The sequence below is a fragment of the Bos mutus genome, chromosome 21, assembly GCF_027580195.1.
Source record: "Bos mutus isolate GX-2022 chromosome 21, NWIPB_WYAK_1.1, whole genome shotgun sequence".
In the NCBI taxonomy this organism is placed as follows: Eukaryota; Metazoa; Chordata; class Mammalia; order Artiodactyla; family Bovidae; genus Bos; species Bos mutus.
In genome coordinates this window covers 6,165,978-6,180,290 of record NC_091637.1, presented here as the reverse complement: position 1 = coordinate 6,180,290, position 14,313 = coordinate 6,165,978, and positions in this window count along the sequence as shown.

The window sequence follows — 14,313 nt, the reverse complement described above, 5'->3', positions numbered from 1 at the left end:
AATGAAATAGAGATCATTAAAAAAAAAAAAGATCATAGAAAAAAATGTAAAAGATTCAAAACAAAGCAGATTAAAAAATTGGCAAACTTTTAGCTGGATTAATTAAGAATAGAAGAGAATGCAATGAGAAATGAAAAAGGTGATATTACAACTGATAATACAGAAATATATAGGATCATAAGACTTTCTGTGAACACTTAACATACCAGCAAATTGAACAACATAGAAGAAATGGATAAATTCCTAGAAACGTACAACCTACCAGGACTGAATCTGGAAGAAACAGAAAATCTGACTAAACCAAAAACAGATTAAATCAGTAATCAAAAACCTCCCAACACAAAAAAAGCCCAGGGTCAGTTGTTTTGCTGGTGAATCCTACTGGTTAAAGAATTGCCAGTCCTCAAACTATTCCCAAAAAATTGAATGGGAGGGAACACTGCCAAACTCATTTAATGAGGCCAGGACTTACTGATACCAAAGCCAAATAAGGACAATGTAAGGAAAATTACAAGCCAGTATCCCTGAACAGAAATGCAAAAATTCTCAGCAAAATATTAGCAAAACACATTAAAAGGATAAGATACTATGATCAAGTGAGGTTTATCCCTAGGATATAAGGGTGGCTCAACATATACAAATAAAACCATGTGATAAATCACATTAATAAATAAAAGATGAAAATCATATGATCATTTCAATAGATGCAGAAAAAGGGTTTGACAAAACATCCTTTCATGATAAAAATGCTCAATGAAGTGAGTATAGAAAGGGCAAACCTCAACATGACAAACCCACAACCATCCAACCCATAGTCATGCAACAGTGAAAGGTTGAAAGCTTTTCAAGATCAGGAACAAGACAAGGACACCCACTCTCCACTCTTGGTCAACGTACTTGCAGTCCTAGCCAGAGCAATTGGGCAAGATAATAAAATAGATTCTGGGGGGAAAATGGCTATGTAGGACATACCAGCTTCCCAGACCCCAAACAAAGATCAATGATTAGGCAGCTATTGACAAAAACCACTCCAGATCTCTCGAAATTTTAGCAACACCATGGAACAAAAAATGAAACACTGAGAATGACTGAACAAGAAGAGAAGACAAATACTACATTTTGCCTCTGCATTATCCCATCATCCAAGACAATATTCAGCGGCAAGAAGGCACTTCCTAGCTATGAAGAGTCCCCTGAGTGGGAGACTTGCCCTACAGGAAAACTCAGCAGCTTCTACCACTGAAGTCACTAGCCAGCTGCTCTATTTGCCAGCCACACCATTAACATTCTGAACACCAGCCAGCTGCACTTTGCTCCAGTCCCTGCTTCCCCACCCTCCCCTCCCTCTCCTGCCTTCCGTCAGAGCCTGGACCTGCATCTGGTAGTGCACCAAGGTCCCCGTGGCTGCACAAAGGGGTCAGACACCTGAGTCCCTCCTCACCTCCACCAGAACCTGGGAACTACACCTGGAGCAAACTCTGGCTTCCGGAGCTCCATGAATGTAAGACACAAGCCTCTGTGCCCTCACCTGACCCTCACCACTGGCTCTGTGCGAGGGACTAGACCCTCCAAATGCCCACATGTATATACAAGCCTGACACTGGCCACAAGCCTAACGCTGGTCACTGGCCTCCACTGTAGCACATAAACAGAGATGAGGGGGTACAGCCACAGATAGACATCCTGACAGCCAAAATCCCCAGAGGCTACTTTGGGGCAAGGATCAGGCCCTGCCTTCCCTTACTGGCAGCAACAAGATGCCTACCTATCAAGACCCCCTTCCAGCTTTGCCCCAGCATGCCAACAGCTCAACTCCCATCACCAGCCCTCACTATAGTGCACACACGCCCCAGGGAGAGTGTAGCACATGGACATCCAGGGCACCTGCAGCTGCTTGCAGGCCTGGATCAGACCCTGCCTTCTGTCCCTGGCCAGTACCACCACACCTACCTGTAACTAGCCCCTCCAACAGTGCCCCTACATGTCTCCAGCCTGAGCCCCACCCCTGGTCTTCACTGCAGTGTGCCTAGCCAGGAGGAGAGAAAACAGATATAGGAGAGGGCACCAGTGTCCAGGGCCCCCAGCAGCTGTTTCTGAGTCCAGATGAGACCGTGTCTTCTGTTGCTGGCCAGCACCACCAGGCTCCTGTGTAGCTAGTTCCTCCAGCTGAGGATCTGCATGCCCCAGGGCATAACCCCGTCACTATCCTCCACTGCAGAATGCATACCTGGGGGGAGAGTGTGAAGCCACAGGACACCCAGGTCCTTCACAAATACCACTGACCCACATCTTACTGCCAGGCTTGACCCCCATCACTTCAAGTGTGCCTGAAAATAACCTCTGCCTCTACATAAGCACCAGCCATGGCTCCTGCAGCACAGTATGGACACACCACTGGCTCCAGCCACCACTACTGTCTGCCCTAATCCCTAGCTACTTGATCCAGGAGGCACAGCTTAGAAGGCCCATATCTCCTGCAGCTATTTCAGACCCCTGAGTGCTCACCTAGGAATACAGTTGTCAGTACTGCAGATCTGACTGGTTTGAGACAGACATCACATCTCCATTGGATCCAGTGCTACCATGTAGCCTGTGCCACTAGACCAGGGGTCACCACACAATCTGGTGTTCCCCTTTCCACAGGTGACAGGCTTCTCTTACCAGAATCAGTCCCCATAACATTTGGTGGAGGTGACTGCCTCTTCAAATTCTCAGATGCCTACAGAAGTCTACAGGGATCACAAAGAGCCAGGAAAGCATGTCTCCACCAAAGGAATACAGTAAGCCTCATATCCAGACCAAACAAATGGAGATTCAGGAATTTCCCAACAAATAATTAAAAATAATTGCTCTACAGGCTCAGAGGACAATAAAGAACACAGATAAACAATTTGATACTACAAGGAAAATAATATAAGAACAAAATGAGAAGCTCGATGAAGACAGAAAACATTAAAAAAAATTTTTTTTGAAGCCAAAGAATACAATGACTGAACTGAAGTCTTCAACAAAGACCTTCAACAGCATGTTTGAACAAATAGAGGGAAGAATCAGTGGGCAAGAAGACATTGATTAAAATTGTGCAGTTCAAAAAGCAAGAAGAAAAAATAATGAAAAGGACAAAGAAAGCCTACAGGAGTTAATACATAATCAAAAGAAATAAAGTACATATTACTGGAGTCCCAGAATGAGTAGAGAGGTGGAAAGGTGTAGAAGCTTATTTAAGGAAATAATGGCTCAGAATTTCCCGACCTGAGAATTGGACATTCAAGTTCATAAAGCTAACAGGTCACCAATCCAAAACATTATTTTCCAAAACACAGTGATAAGATTGATGGCAAGAGAAAAAATTCTCTTATACAAGGGAGACTCCATAAAGCTATTAGCAGATTTCTCACCAGATACTAGGCAAGGATAAAATGACATGATATATTTAAAGTGCTAAGAGAAACTGCCATCTAAGACTACCTTACCCAGTAAAGTCCTTCAGAAATAGAGGTGAAATAAAGTCTTTCCCTAATAAAATCTGAGGGGACTCATTACCACTGAACCTATATTATAAGAAATGCTGAGAGGAATTCTTCAAGCTTAAAAAGAAAAAAACACTAGTTAACAGACTGAAAACATTTGAAAATATAGAACACACTGGTAAAGGATATAATAAGATTTCAAATACAGTAATATGGTGATGTGCAAACTAGTTAACTCTAGATAAAGACTAAATGGCAAAAGTATGAAGCATAGCTTAAGTAGCAACAATTTGTTAATGAACACAATAAAATATGTAAATGGTATCAAAAACCTAAAAGGGGGGGGAGGAATAGATGGATAAAACTTTTATATGCCATCAGACTAAACTGTTATAGATCAGGAAGCTAAAGTGTGAGATCACAAAAAGTCTTAGCTTATTTAAGAATGAACTCATACTAAGTATCTTTTCTAACCACAGTGGTATGAAACCAGAAATCAATAGCAGGAGGGAAGCTGGAAAAACCCCAAATATATGGAGACTAGACAACATGTTCCTGAATAATCAATGGGTCAGAAAAGAAATAGGGAAATTAAGAGTTAGCTTGAAACCCAATGAAAATGGAAGAACAACATATCATAACCTATGAGATGCCACAAAAGCAGTCTTAAGAGAGAAGTTTGTAGTGATAAATGTCTGCCTATTTTAACAAAGAAAAAACTCAAGCAAACAACTTCACTTTGCAACTCAAGGGACTAGGGAAAAAAGAACATACAAAGCCTAGATTTAGTAAAAAGAAGGAAATAAAAAGATCAGAGCAGAAATAAATGAAATAGAGACCAGAAAAATAATAGGGAAAAAAATCAGTGAAACCAAGAACTGGGTTTTTTAAAAAGAAAATAAGATTGAGAAACCTTCAGCTAGACTGAATCAGAAAATGAAATTAAAAAATATTACAAATGATAGAAATACAAAGGATCATGAGCAATGACTACACGCCAACAAACTGTATACCCTAGGGAAAAAAATGAAAATTCTGAGGAACACAGAATCTACCTTACTGAAGATACAGAAAAATTTAAGCAGGCCAATATTGAGTAAGAATATTGAATCAGTAATCAAAAACTTCCCAACACAGAAAACCCATATGGTTTTGCTGATGAATTCCACCATCTAAAGAAGAATTAATGAAAATCCTTCTCAAACTATTGCCAAAAAAAAGTTGAAGAGGAGGGGATATACCCAAACTCATTTACAAGGTACCATTACCCTGATACCAAAGCAAAAAAGGATACTTCAAGAAAAGAGAACTACAGGCCATTATCCCTAATGAAGATAGATGCAAAGAGTTTCAAAAACATATTAGCAAACTAAATTTAGCTGAGTGAAAAGATAATTTACCATGATCAAGAGAGATTTATCCTTGGACACAAGGTGGTTCAACCTATGCAAACAGTCAACATGCTACACCACTTTAATAGAATGAAAGAAAAATCATATGATCAATTCAACATATGTAGAAAAAGCATTTGACAGAATATATCCTTTCATGATAAAAATGCTCAAGAAAGGAGGTATAGAAGGAATTACCTCAATATATGTCACACATGACAACTCTATAGCAAATGTTATGTTCAACTGCTGAAAGGCTGAAACCTTCTACCCTATACCAGGAGCATGACAAAGGTGCACACTCACCACTGCAATTCATAATACTGGAAATATCAGCCACAGAAATTAGGCAAGAAAAAAACAGACACCTCCAAATAAGAAAGTAAGAAGTAAGACTGACTTTGCTTCCAGATGATATGATCTTATATCTATATATGAAATCCTAAAGACATAATTCTAAAATTGCTAGAACTAATTAATAAATTCAGTAAAGTTGCAGGACACAAAATCAACATACAGAAAATAGTTGTGTTTCTATACACTAACAATGAAACATCTGAAAAAGAAAACAATCCTATTCATAATACCAAATAAAAGAATAAAATACTTAGGGATACATATAGGTAAAGAGGTAAAATTTATTTTACCTGAAAACTACAACTGTGATGTAAGAAACTGAAGATGACACAAGCAAAATGATAACTAGTATTCATGGATTGGAAAAATTAATATTGTTAAAATGTCCATCATCTCCAAAGCCATCTGTGGATTCACTGCAACCCATATCAAAATTCCAAAGACATTTTTCAGAAAAATAGAAGAAAAATCCTTAAATATGTATGGAGCCATAAAAGACTCTAAATGGCCAAAACTATTAGAAAGAAGAACAAAGAAAGACGTGTCATACTTTCTGATTTCAAACAATGCTACAAAGCTACAGTAATCAAAATGTTGTGTTAATATTAAAATAGACATACAGGGAATTCCCTGGTGGTCCAGGGCTAGGGCTTGCTACTTTCACTGTGGTGGCAATAGTTCAATCCCTGGTCATGGAACTAAGATCCTGCAACCCACCCTGTGCAGACAAAATAAAATAGACACACAAGTCAATGGAACAGAAGCAAGACCCCAAATATAACCCTTGGATATATAGTCAACCAATATTGACAACGGAGTGAAGAATGCTCAATAGGGAAATGATAGTTTCTTTCCTTTAAATGGTGCTTAGAAAATTTTATAGTCTCTTTCCAGTCATTGGTGCTGAAAAAACTGAATATTCATATGTAAAAGAATAAAAGCAGAACCCTGTCTTACACCAGTCACAAAATATAACTCAAAATGGATTAAAGACTTAAATATAAGACCAGAAACCATAAACTAGAAGAAAACACAGGGTAAAATTCCTTGACATTGGTCATAGCAAGGATATTTTGGATATGACACCAAAAGCACAAGCAAAATAAAAATTAAACAATTTGGACAATATCAAACTAAAGAGTTTCTGCAGAGAAAATGAAGCAATCAACAAAATGAAAATACAGCCTACAGAATAGGAGAAAATATTTGCAAACCATATATCTAATAAGGGGTTAATAACCAAAATATATTAAAGAACTAACACTATACATGGACATCACCAGATGGTCAACACCGAAATCAGATTGATTATATTCTTTGCAGCCAAAGATGGAGAAGCTCTATACAGTCAGCAAAAACAAGACCAGGAGCTGACTGTGGCTCAGACCATGAACTCTTTATTGCCAAATTCAGACTTAAATTGAAGAAAGTAGGGAAAACCACTAGACCATTCAGGTATGACCTAAATCAAATCCCTTATGATTATACAGTGGAAATGAGAAATAGATTTAAGGGCCTAGATCTGATAGATAGAGTGCCTGATGAACTATGGAATGAGGTTCGTGACATTGTACAGGAGACAGGGATCAAGACCATTCCCATAGGAAAGAAATGCAAAAAAGCAAAATGGCTGTTTGGGGAGGCCTTACAAATAGCTGTGAAAAGAAGAGAATCAAAAAGCAAAGGAGACCAGGTTATTGTTACCATCTTTCTAAATTCCATATATATGCGTTAGTATACTGTATTTATGTTTTTCCTTCTGGCTTACTTCACTCTGTATAATAGGCTCCAGTTTCATCCACCTCATTAGAACTGATTCAAATGTATTCTTTTTAATGGCTGAGTAATACTCCATTGTGTATATGTACCATGGCTTTCTTATCCATTCATCTGCTGATGGACATCTAGGTTGCTTCCATGTCCTGGCTATTATAAACAGTGCTGCGATGAACATTGGGGTACACGTGTCTCTTTCCCTTCTGGTTTCCTCAGTGTGTATGTCCAGCAGTGGGATTGCTGGATCATAAGGCAGTTCTATTTCCAGTTTTTTAAGGAATCTCCACACTGTTCTCCATAGTGGCTGTACTAGTTTGCATTCCCACCAACAGTGTAAGAGGGTTCCCTTTTCTCCACACCCTCTCCAGCATTTATTATTTGTAGACTTTTGGATCGCAGCCATTCTGACTGGTGTGAAATGGTACCTCATAGTGGTTTTGATTTGCATTTCTCTGATAATGAGTGATGTTGAGCATCTTTTCATGTGTCTGTTAGCCATCTGTATGTCTTCTTTGGAGAAATGTCTATTTAGTTCTTTGGCCCATTTTTTGATTGGGTCGTTTATTTTTCTAGAGTTGAGCTGTAGGAGTTGCTTGTATATTTTTGAGATTAGTTGTTTGTCCGTTGCTTCATTTACTATTATTTTCTCCCATTCTGAAGGCTGTCTTTTCACCTTGCTAATAGTTTCCTTTGATGTGCAGAAGCTTTTAAGGTTAATTAGGTCCCATTTGTTTATTTTTGATTTTATTTCCAATATTCTGGGAGGTGGGTCATAGAGGATCCTGCTGTGATGTATGTCAGAGAGTGTTTTGCCTATGTTCTCCTCTAGGAGTTTTATAGTTTCTGGTCTTACGTTTAGATCTTTAATCCATTTTGAGTTTATTTTTGTGACGAGACAGCAAAAGAGACACTGATGTATAGAACAGTCTTATGGACTCTGTGGGAGAGGGAGAGGGTGGGAAGATTTGAGAGAATGACATTGAAACATGTAAAATATCATGTAAGAAACGAGTTGCCAGTCCAGGTTCGATACACGATACTGGATGCTTGGGGCTGGTGCACTGGGACGACCCAGAGGGATGGTATGGGGAGGGAGGAGGGAGGAGGGTTCAGGATGGGGAACACATGTATACCTGTGGTGGATTCATTTTGATATTTGGCAAAACTAATACAATTATGTAAAGTTTAAAAATAAAATAAAATTAAAAAAAAAAAAGCAAAGGAGAAAAGGAAAGATATAAACATCTGAATGCAGAGTTCCAAAGAATAGCAAGAAGAGATAAGAAAGCCTTTTTCGGCGATCACTGCAAAGAAATAGAGGAAAACAACAGAATGGGAAAGACTAGGGATCGCTTCAAGAAAATCAGAGATACCAAAGGAACATTTCATGCAAAGATGGGCTCGATAAAGGACAGAAATGGTATGGACCTAACAGAAGCAGAAGATATTAAGAAGAGATGGCAAGAATACACAGAAGAACTGTACAAAAAAGATCTTCATGACCCCGATAATCACGGTGGTGTGATCATTCACCTAGAGCCAGACATCCTGGAATGTGAAGTCAAGTGGGCCTTAGAACTACGAACAAAGCTAGTGGAGGTGATGGAATTCCAGTTGAGCTATTCCAAATCCTGAAAGATGATGCTGTGAAAGTGCTGCACTCAGTATGCCAGCAAATTTGGAGAACTCAGCAGTGGCGACAGGACTAGAAAAGGTCAGTTTTCATTCCAATCCCAAAGAAAGGCAATGCCAAAGAATGCTCAAACTACCGCACAATTGCATTCATCTCACACACTAGTAAAGTAGTGCTCAAAATTCTCCAAGCCAGGCTTCAGCAATATGTGAACCGTGAACTTCCTGATGTTCAAGCTGGTTTTAGAAAAGGCAGAGGAACCAGAGATCAAATTGCCAACATCCGCTGGATCATAGAAAAAGCAAGAGAGTTCCAGAAAAGCATCTATTTCTGTTTTATTGACTATGCCAAAGCCTTTGACTGTGTGGATCACAATAAACTGTGGAAAATTCTGAAAGAGATGGGAATACCAGACCACCTGACGAGCCTCTTGAGAAATTTGCATGCAGGTCAGGAAGCAACAGTTAGAACTGGGCATGGAACAACAGACTGGTTCCAAATAGGAAAAGGAGTTCGTCAAGGCTGTATATTGTCAACCTTTTTATTTAACTTCTATGCAGAGTATATCATGAGAAACGCTGGACTGGAAGAAGCACAAGCTGGAATCAAGATTTCCGGGAGAAATATCAATAACCTCAGATATGCAGATGACACCACCCTTATGGCAGAAAGTGAAGAGGAACTCAAAAGCCTCTTGATGAAAGTGAAAGTGGAGAGTGAAAAAGTTGGCTTAAAGCTCATCATTCAGAAAACGAAGATCATGGCATCCAGTCCCACCACTTCATGGGAAATAGATGGGGAAACAGTGTCAGACTTTATTTTTCTGGGCTCCAAAATCATTACAGATGGTGACTGCAGCCATGAAATTAAAAGACACTTACTCCTTGGAAGGAAAGTTATGACTAAGCTAGATAGCATATTCAAAAGCAGAGACATTACTTTGCCAACAAAGGTTCGTCTAGTCAAGGCTATGGTTTTTCCATTGGTCATGTATGGATGTGAGAGTTGGACTGTGAAGAGGGCTGAGCACCGAAGAATTGATGCTTTTGAACTGTGGTGTTGGAGAAGACTCTTGAGAGTCCCTTGGACTGCAAGGAGATCCAGCCAGTCCATTCTAAAGGAGATCAGCCCTGGGATTTCTTTGGAAGGAATGATGCTAAAGCTGAAACTCCAGTACTTTGGCCACCTCATGTGAAGAGTTGACTCATTGGAAAAGACTCTGATGCTGGGAGGGATTGGGGGCAGGAGGAGAAGGGGACGACAGAGGATGAGATGGCTGGATGGCATCACTGACTCGATGGACGTGAGTCTGAGTGAACTCCGGGAGTTGGTGATGGACAGGGAGGCCTGGCGTGCTGTGATTCATGGGGTCACAAAGAGTCAGACACGACTGAGCGACTGATCTGATCTGATCTGATGACCACAAATTTTAAAAGACTCTTAACACTGCCCAGAAATGTGACTACAGTTCTCTAGAATGTAGACTTCTTCACTTTTGGTCATCACTATTTTACTTTCTCATCTCTTGTCCAACCTCTAAAACCACTTCTTCTTCTCAGATGATCATTCTCTCTTATATTTTCCACTGATAAAACAGATGTAATCAAATGACATACACCTAGTAGTCCCACCATAAAATCCAGGCATCTTTCTCCACCTGGAAGGCTCTGTCTTCCCTCCAGGAGCTATAGAGGTCTCTGCTCTTATTTTAGGTCAAACTTTCCATGTTGTATTTATACTGGAGCTCATCACCTCTCTGCTTCTTAAGGTCTTGACTCCTGCAACTATCCCCTCTCTGGTAGCATTAATTTCTCCTCTTCTAGATCTTTCCTACTGGCATAAAAGCATGCCTTTTGATCACCCATGTAAAAAATCGGACAGAAGGAACAAACTTTAACTTCCTACCTCCTCTGGATATCTGTAACACTACAGCTCATACAAAATCAAATCCACTCCTGTTTCCTTCAAGATTCTGTACATATTTTCTATATGTTGTATGACCTGAAAAAGATGGAGAGTCACTGATCTACTTGGATACCAAAAATAAGAGCAGGTGCTAAAGGTCTTCAGTGGATGAGAGTGATAGACCTGAAGATCTATAGATAATGCACGTACTGGTAACATATATTTAGACGGAGCAATAGGATTTAGAGAACAGGGTGGAACAGTTATCTCAAAGCAGCAAAAAGGAATATAGAAAACACTGCCATAGCCCAGACTACTAGCACATGGGCTGTCCTTCCTTTCCAATGATTCAAGTGAGATACCACACTCAAACCCAGGAAGTCTAGAAGTAGACACATAAGAGGAATGAAATGAAAGGCAAAAGTAGTAAAATTATCTATACCCACGATAATCAGTTAAGGGATACACAAAACAATTAGATGTAAACATGATATCAAACATAGTAAACTGAAGTGAGATTACAAATGCAGGGTTGTTAAAATGCACTTTAAATTAAGAGATCAGCAACTTAAAATGATCACATATATGCCAAGCCCACAGCTAACATCATACTCAATGGTGAAAAGCTGAAAGCATTTCCTCTAAAATCAGAAGCCAAGGAGGCTCATTTTTGCCATTTTTATTCAAAATAGAATTGGAAGGTCTAGCCACAGCCATCAGATAAGAAAAGGAAATAAAAGGAATCCAAACTGGAAAGGAAGACGTGAAACCATCACTAGTTGCAAACAACATGATATTCTACATAGAAAATCCTAAAGATGCCACCAGAGAAACACTAGAGCTCATCAATGCATTTGGCAAAGCTGCAAGATGCAAGATTAATATACAGAAATGTGTTGCATTTCTATACACTAACAATGAATATCAGAAAGAGAAATTAAGGAAACAATCCCATTTACAATCACATCAATCGTGGAAAAAGCAAGAGAGTTCCAGAAAAACATCTATTTCTGCTTTATTGACTATGCCAAAGCCTTGGACTGTGTGGATCACAATAAACTGTGGAAAATTCTGAAAGAGATGGGAATATCAGACCACCTGACCTGCCTCTTGAGAAACCTGTATGCAGGTCAGGAAGCAACAGTTAGAACTGGACATGGAACAACAGACTGGTTCCAAATAGGAAAAGGAGTACGACAAGGCTGCATATTGTCACCCTGCTTATTGAACTTCTATGCAGAGTACTTCATGAGAAACGCTGGGCTGGAAGAAGCACAAGCTGGAATCAAGATTTCCGGGAGAAATATCAATAACCTCAGATATGCAGATGACACCACCCTTATGGCAGAAAGTGAAGAGGAACTAAAAATCCTCTTGATAAAAGTAAAAGAGGAGAGTGAAAAAGTTGGCTTAAAGCTCAACATTCAGAAAACGAAGATCATGGCATCTGGTCCCATCACTTCATGAGAAATAGATGGGGAAACAGTGTCAGACTTTATTTTTTGGGGCTCCAAAATCACTACAGATGGTGACTGCAGCCATGAAATTAAAAGACACTTACTCCTTGGAAGGAAAGTTATGACCAACCTAGACAGCATATTCAAAAGCAGAGACATTACTTTGCCAACAAAGGTCCATCTAGTCAAGGCTATGGTTTTTCCAGTGGTCAGGTATGGATGTGAGAGTTGGACTGTGAAGAAAGCTGAGCGCCAAAGAATTGATGCTTTTGAACTGTGGTGTTGGAGAAGATTCTTGAGAGTCCCTTGGACTGCAAGGAGATCCAGCCAGTCCATTCTAAAGGAGATCAGCCCTGGGTGTTCTTTGGAAGGAATGATGCTAAAGCTGAAACTCCAGTCCTTTTTCCACCTCATGCAAAGAGTTGACTCATTGGAAAAGACTCTGATGCTGGGAGGGATTGGGGGCAGGAGGAGAAGGGGACGACAGAGGATGAGATGGCAGGATGGTATCACTGACTCAATGGACATGAGTCTGAGTGAACTCTGGGAGATGGTGATGGACAGGGAGGCCCGGCGTGCTGCGATTCATGGGGTCGCAAGGAGTCAGACACGACTGAGCAACTGAACTGAACTGAACTGAACTGAAACCTACCTAAGAAGGTAAACGACCTATATTTGGAAAACTATAAGACACTGATGAAAGAAACTGAAGAAAACACAAACAAATGGAAATATATACAATGTTCATGGACTGGAAGAATTAATATTGCTAAAATGACCATATTATCCAAGAAATATACAGATTCAATGTAATCTCTATCAAAATACCAAAGGCATTTTTCACAGAACTAGAATAAATAATTTTAAAATTTGTATGGAAACACAAAAGGTCCTGGGATAGCCAAAATAATCTTGAGAAAGAACAGAGCTGGATGAATCACTCACCCCTGATTTCAGCTACAGTAATCAAAACAGTATGATACTGGCACAAAAGCAGACATGTTGATCAGTGGAACAAAACCAAGAGACCAGAAACAAATCCACACACTTAGGGTCAATTAAGCTATGACAAAGGAGGCAGGAATGTATAATGGAGAAAAGACAGTCTCTTCAATAAGTGGTACAGGAAAACTCACAGCTACATGTGAAAGAATGAAATTGGAACATGTCTTAATACCATATACAAAAATAAATTCAAAATGGATTAAAGGCTTAAATGTAAGACTGGAAATCATAAACTGCTAGAAGAAAACAGGCCAAACATTCTGACATAAATCACAGCAATATTTTTTTTCAAATCTGTCTCTAAAACAAATAAAAGCAAAAATAACCAAGTGGGACCTAATTAAAATTTTGCACAGCAAAGGAAACTAGCAACAAAATGAAAAAAACTACTGAATGGGAGAAAATATTTGCAAATTATATGACCAGTAAGGGATTAATATCCAAAATATATAAACAGCTCATACAACTTGGCATCAAGAATGCTAATAACCCAATTTAAAAAATGAGAGAAGATTTGAATAGACTTGAAGACCTCTTTTCCAAAGAGGACACACAGATAGCAAATAAGCCTATGAAACGATGAGCAACACTGTGAATCATGAGAAAAATGCAGGTGAGCCTAGAGCCTTTTATACAGAGTGACGTCAGAAAGAGAAAAACAAATACAGTATATTAATGCGTGTATATGGAATCTAGAAATACGGTATTGATGAACCTATTTGCAGGGAAGGAGTGGAGACACAGATATAGAGAACGGACTTGTGGACACGGTGAGGAAAGGTACGAGTGGGATGAACAGAGAAAGTAGCATTGACATATATACATGTATAAAATAGATAACTAGTTAGAAGTCTATATATAACACAGGGAGCCCAGCCTGGCATTCTGTAATGACCTAGAGGGGTAAGGTGGGATAAGGGAGGGGAGGGAGACTCAGGAGGGAGCTGATATATGTATAATTATGACTGATTTGCATTGTTGTATGGCAGAAACCAACGCATCATTGTAAAGCAATTTTCCTCCAATTAAAAAAATTTAAAAAACATAAAATAAGTCTTGGGGGAAAAAAAGAAAATACAAATTAAAAACCACAGTTTTCCCCTCACATCTGTTAGAATGGCTATTATCAAAAAGAACAACTGGTGAGGATGTGAAGAAAAGAGAACTTTAGTACAGTGTTGGTATGAAGTAAACTGGTGCAGCCATTGAGGAAAACATTATGGAGGTGTCTCAAAATAAAACTACAATATGACTCAGAAATTCCACTACTTGGGTATCTGGAAAAAAAAAAAAAAGAAACACTAATTGGAAAAGATACA